A 6,441-nucleotide genomic window follows, 5' to 3' on the forward strand; every position below is an offset into this window, starting at 1 on the left:
CTGTCTACACGCGTGTATGTATGTGTGTATGTATGTACACCCACAGAGGGGGTACTCAGCCCCTATCCCATTGCCCTCTCCGTAAACCCAGTCCGAGCAGTGAAGGGACTCAGGGAGCTGGAGGCAATCACACCAAAGCCTTTCCTCAAAACATCAGTTACGGCCTAATCTAATTTTACTGCTATAAACCTCTTCATTTTATGACAGCGATACTCTTTCTCCCCCTAAGACAAATCCTCTTCTCGCCAAACTATAATTTAGCGTGCTGGAGGAAATGTCTTGCTCTTCTCTGTCTGTCCAATGGCAATTGTCCAGTTCAATAACCTTTTTATGTCCATGATGTCTATATTCTGTTGTTTGATTGGTGTTGCTCGCACCCCTTCCCTCTGTAGCTCTCTATTTAAAACACACATTCCTGCTATGGCTACCGTAGGTCTTTCCATTTTATTTGACTGATCTGCCTCTCCGTGTTCTTGCATTCCCTGCTCATTGAAAAGCTAGCTAACCAACGTTAGCATAGCAGCATTAGCAAACTGCTAAATCGCCCAACTGCACTTGAAGGGTCTCGTGTGTACATACTGTAGCTGTTAAATGCTCTTAACAACCCCCCCCCCCCCAAAACACCTTCTGAAAAGGTTGTTAACTTAAACATGTATTTCCAACGACTAACTGTTATTCTCTCATGCTTCCTCCATTACGCTCTCGTGATTTGGGGAATATTGGCGTTAAATTCTACGAGTCTTCGAGGCATTATTTAAAAAAAAAACAACGTTTTAGTCCTCCATTTTAAGGATGGGTGTTGCTATGGCTGTTACTAAAAACATGTCCCATCTCCCATATCTCCAATTAGAACGGGAGACCCAATCCCATATATAATACAGAAGACGGTTATAAGTTATTTCCATGTCCAAACCCCTTTGCCACTCTACTCCATCCCCCATAACCCCCCTTTCCTCCCTATTGTGTTTTATGATTGTGCTGAACGATTCCAAGGTTCCGGCTACTTTCAACTTGGTCCAGGACTAGGACTTGACCTGCCAAATCAGTCCGCTGCTTAGTGCTTAGCAAACAGTGAGCTGGGAGGCCATTAGTGCATTCAGTGATCGGACACGTTCTGAACGTTGCAGACAGAAATCGAATGAACAGAGCTGACACGATTCCCTACTCTTATCTTTTCGACCACATACATTTCCATCTGAATGAGTTGCAAGGAATGAGTTGCAATGCATAGAGAGACAGTCGGTATAAGCCTAACACTGATAATGACGTAAGTGTTACCATCAGCGAGAAACGGTACAATGTATGATTAAATGCTCAATGCTTAAAAACTTAGGACTTAAGTGTTATCATAACATCCAAGATGGCTGCATATGATTTAATATGACCTACAAATGCAACTTTCTCAACAGACACCATATGCCTCAGAATGACTTGGAAAGAGAGAGACATTACGGGAATTGCTATAGCAAATAGGAACGTTCCGCCACTCAGTTCCACCATGCGGTTTCCCACGGTTTTCTATACACTCAGAGGTCACTCTTTCCAACGTCATTCCATTAGAAGACAGAGAAGAAGGATCACGTGTTTCCGAGAAAGCATCCAAGGATATCCCCGTCATGGATTTCACACGTGCTGGATTGACCTGGGACGATACCAGGCGGTAGGCCAGGCGGACGATACCGTCTCACACCCCCCCCCCCCCAAGTGAAATGGCATTCCCAGACAATGAGCTGGAAATACAGAACGTCTCTGCGGAATCTCCTTAACAAACAGAGCCTACTTCTCTCTCTCCCTGTGTAGCCTACCTCTTGGCGTTCTGTGTCCCATGGTCTCCTGTGAGGTGATGACCATAACAGTGGCCATAGGGCCAGGCATTTTTCCTGACCAAGAACAAATCTGGGCCCATAGTCCAAGGCCTATAACTGGGCCAACAGAGTTTTTCCTGGCCAGATGTTGTGGTCAGAAAAACTCCTGGTCCTAGCATAGCACAACACACTAAGATGGAGGCTCTCTTCCCACCTGGCCTAAATAGTAGGGCCGGGTAGATACCAGCATCGCAAAAAAAAATATCCATAGCAAAAATGAAAACACGAAGCAAACTCAACTCTTTGGTCCTTTAAAAAAAACAGCTATGTAAAATATTGTGCTGTAGCTTGGAATATAAATGCATGTGACTCTGGATGGCAACATAATGATGTTTGTTTTCTAACATTATAACTGTTTTCCTAAAGAAGTTAAATCTGCTTCGTGTTTTGTTTCACTGCCACGACACTAACGAGTATCGCACTACTGGTATCGTCCTGGGCAATTTAAATAGAGGAGAAATACCCTGCTAGGCCCAGGTGTTAGCCTTGACTTCCTGTCCCTGTGTGCATTACTGGCGTTAGCTCATCTCCTCAAGGACACACAGAGTAATGGACAATAGATACTGTACAGCGTCTGATGCAGCTCGAAAGAGATAGGCTTATGATAATTATACAGCTATCCAGGTGCTTTTATCTAATGGTTTGAGTTAACACAGTTAGTGTGCATTTCACTGCTAGTGTACACCTGTTATTCACAAAGCATGTGACAAATAAAATTCGATTTTTATGGAGCTGGGAAATGTAATTATGCTCCAACCAAAACGAGCCATCGGAACCCTAACTTATTGTTTCCTGTTTACAGTCTCACGGTAGATATAGGAAGAGACCAAACTTGTTGGGTTCTGACTGAGGTCAGAAAGATCAAAGTCATCGCCGCATCCTGTTGTGGGGTTGAGTGAGGCTAGAGAAAAGAGAAACACTGAGGAAAGAGAGGGCGAGAGAGAGGGACCATAGACGTATACTAAAACTGACTAAAGAGGTCAAGACATGAGGTTGTGTTCTCTATGGTCCACTGTTGCACTACAGCTCATCCACATCAGCACACTATCCTACTAAACAAGGCCAACGGACATCATGGTGGCCTTCATGCTAGAGTCCCAGGCCTTAATCAATACTCCTTCTCTGAGACGCTTGGTGAGTATGGGCCCTGAGCTCCATGGCATGTCGTCTGAGTCCTGATGTGACCGGCTGGATCAGCTTCCTCAAAGAAATGGGTCTAGACGGGGGCCAGACGGCCTTCAGACCGGCCTGTTAGAACTGAAGAGTGAAGGGAGCTCTCCTGGGGACCGCAACTCTGAGGCCCAAATGCTAGAGTTTCATCTGTGTGTGTGTGTGTGTCTGTGTGTCTGTGTGTGTGTATGTGTGTATCTGTCTAGTCTAATTTATGTCTATTGGGCCGGATGTGCAAGTGTGTGTTTTGAGGGTTCTTTAGGGCGGAAAAGGCCAACTGTACTGTAGCAAATATATAGTATTACACACTATCTATGGGATACTGGAGAAGATATTGCCGAATAATATTGCTGACCTTTCTCTGCTCATATAACACCATGGTATTAAGTCTGTAGTCAATGGTTGTCTCACTGAACAATCTCTTACATTCCCGACTCGCTCACTTCCTGATCCGTATCACATGACGGTGGAACTATGAGGACGCTGACAGTTACTGTAATACTGCCAGATTATGGTCTATGAAACATAAGAGGCATGATGATATAACGCTAGCATTTAAAACTGTGCAGTTTCAGACATATATATACCACTGTACACACAATGCCAAACCCACTGGCAAAACTGTGATTATGACTTGAACAGAATGTCTATTCAAGTTTGACAACACTTTATCTTGATACGCTAACACAAACTATACTGGTGAAGTTTAACTTCGTGGCGCTACATACCATAGCGGTTCTGCCAGTGTCAACAGAAGCGGGCTACAACATTATGCAGCGGAATTATAATATTATAGAAATCTTTCAAAACCAAGTCTGAGAAGGCCATCGAATGACCGATAAAGTTACACAAATCCTCCCCCTATGATATTTCACTTGATCAGTCCAAAGCTTAGCCACCGCTAATGTTAGGGTGTCAAATATACACTTCCTCATATCTTCTCTGGACACGGTTGGGTTTACGCTGACACACAGTGGGACAAAGAGAGAGAAAGAAAGAAAGAGGAGCACAAAGTGAACGCAGCTGTTGGTAGTTCAGTAGTGCTTCAATACCTTTCAGTCTGAACCCCTGGGTGCTTAGCAGGTAAGGCCTAGTTCAGTCCTTTGAACAAGCAACAGCCACAGGTTAACGACTAGAAAGCCTTCTGTACTGCAGGCCACTGCCACCCTGATTTACATCACTTGTTGACCACTGGCTCCGTTTCCAATGTTAGAAGTAGCAAGAGCGGATGGATTCCAGACAACACCTGCAGCTATTTCAAACTCCACCATAGCAAACAGACCCCGAGGGGATTATTCCCTATTTAGTTGACTCTCTATTGAGTTGATTCAATTAATCAGAGAGCAATAATAGACCAAGGCTTATGATTTGATGGTGATCTCAGGTGCACTCAGAAATAAGAAATTCAAATCCATACCGACACACTAACAGAAACCACACAATCTAAACACACACACTGTCCACAAACAATACGCCTCTGGAAAATCCCCACACTTCTAGATTGAGACAGACAGAACACGGACCAGACTGGATTTGCAAGTAAATGGCAGAGTAGTGACGTTTCTACACGGCCCCAGATCAGATACCAGAGAATATCAGATTCAAGCAGTATCCACTACTGCCTGAGAGGACAGGCTGAGTGACAGGGTGGCTGACACCATCCTGTTACCATGGCACTGATATTGTATTTTTCATCCATTTGATCACATAGTACTGCTAATGGAAAGTTAACAGCACAATGTACCAAAACTGAGTTTACAAAAGAAAGTGGTGCACAAGCCCCCAAAGATGGTCATAAAAGTGCACGGACACTCCACCAAATATACATAAACACATGCCACTTTAAAAGAGAGCCCAGGCAATAGAACACATGTTTACTTTACCTATTTTTTGGCAGGAAAACACACACACACACACACACACACACACACTCTCTCACTCACTCTCGGTGGAATTTCCTCTCCCTGCCCAAACAGCGGCACACTCCCTCGGAACACATAATCACTCACTAAACAAAACTACCTGGACATAAACCTACAGATGTGGGGGATAGAGTCTGGTCTGTCCAATATGGAGAGATCACCACAATCCTTTCTGTCAAAGAACAAGGTCTTACCCTCATGCCCGGACTGATATTGTTTTGAGCTTCACTGGCAGGACCACACATCCAGAAGTGTAATTCTAAGGGAGTGAATACCGATCTGACCAAGAGACCGAGAACTCAACGCTCATCAAGTTCCATGTGACCCTAAAGAAATGAAATGAACAATACTGACATGTTTATCTGTGTTCAGTCACACATTCAGATTCTCAGATCTGACGGAGGAAATACACTTTCAGTTCAAAGTGTGTGGGTTTTGGTTTTACAATCGTTGTGGGGATAAAAATAAGAAACCCGCACACTGCTCTTTAATAAGCTTTACGTATCGGCCTCCAGAGCCCTCACAGGGATAGTAAAACAAGGAAAATTCAGACAAATGGGTACATTTTGTCAAGACCACAAGGGATAAGGCTTTTTTTTTTTTAGCTTCAGCGGTTAGGTTTAGGCTTACAATTAGGGTTAGAGTTAGGGTTAGGTTTAGTTTTAGGATTAAGGATTAGGGGTTAGGGCAGGGTTTCCCCAACTCGTTCCTTGGGACCCCAAAGGGTGCATGTTTTGTTTTATGTCCTAGCACTACACAGCTGATTCAAATAAACCAACTAATCATCTAGCTTTGATCATTTTAATCAGCTGTTAAGTTAGGCCAAAACCCAAAATGTGCACCCCTTGGGGTCCGGGGACTGAATTTGGGAAACGCTGGGTTAGGGAAAATAGGATTTTGAATGGGAATCAATTGTTTGTACCCCACAAGGATAGCAAAACAAACGTGTGTGTGTGTGGCACCTGTCAGACCTCTCACAGCTGGAGGGAAGGACACACTCAGACCGGAGGAGGAAGAGGACAACAAAGGAAATCAATGCTAGCTTCACAGGACAGCTAGGAAAACAAAGGAGAGAGACAGAGGACACACTGAGGAGTTGTGAATGAATGGGGGTTTGATGCGGTGGCCAGATGTGAGACTTTACTCTGAGTCCCTTTAATGCTTTCAGCTGGAAGGTTTCCTGTGGTGTAGTAGCATTGTCAATACTGACAGTGACGTAACTAGGATATGTTTTTATTTACCTTTATTTAGCAAGGCAAGTCAGTTAAGAACAAATTCTTATTTTACAATGACAGCCTAGGAACAGGGGGTTAACTGCCTCGTTCAGGGGAAGAACGGCAGATTTTTACCTTGTCAGCTTGGGGATTCGATCGAGCAACTGTTCGGTTACTGGCCTAATGCTCTAACCACTAGGCTACCTGCAACCCCATATAATCAATAGCAGACTCAGATTAAGAGCGGCGGCAGGGTAGCCTAGTGGTTAG

At 44.1% G+C, this 6,441-nt stretch overlaps 1 protein-coding gene across 2 annotated transcripts in view; it reads right to left on the reverse strand.

The window, feature by feature from the left end:
- LOC135523844 (septin-9-like) overlaps window positions 1–6,441 on the reverse strand; it is a 62,245-nt gene that overhangs the window by 47,240 nt on the left and 8,564 nt on the right. The window lies entirely within an intron of this gene.

The sequence above is a fragment of the Oncorhynchus masou genome, chromosome 4, assembly GCF_036934945.1.
Source record: "Oncorhynchus masou masou isolate Uvic2021 chromosome 4, UVic_Omas_1.1, whole genome shotgun sequence".
Lineage (NCBI taxonomy): Eukaryota > Metazoa > Chordata > Actinopteri > Salmoniformes > Salmonidae > Oncorhynchus > Oncorhynchus masou.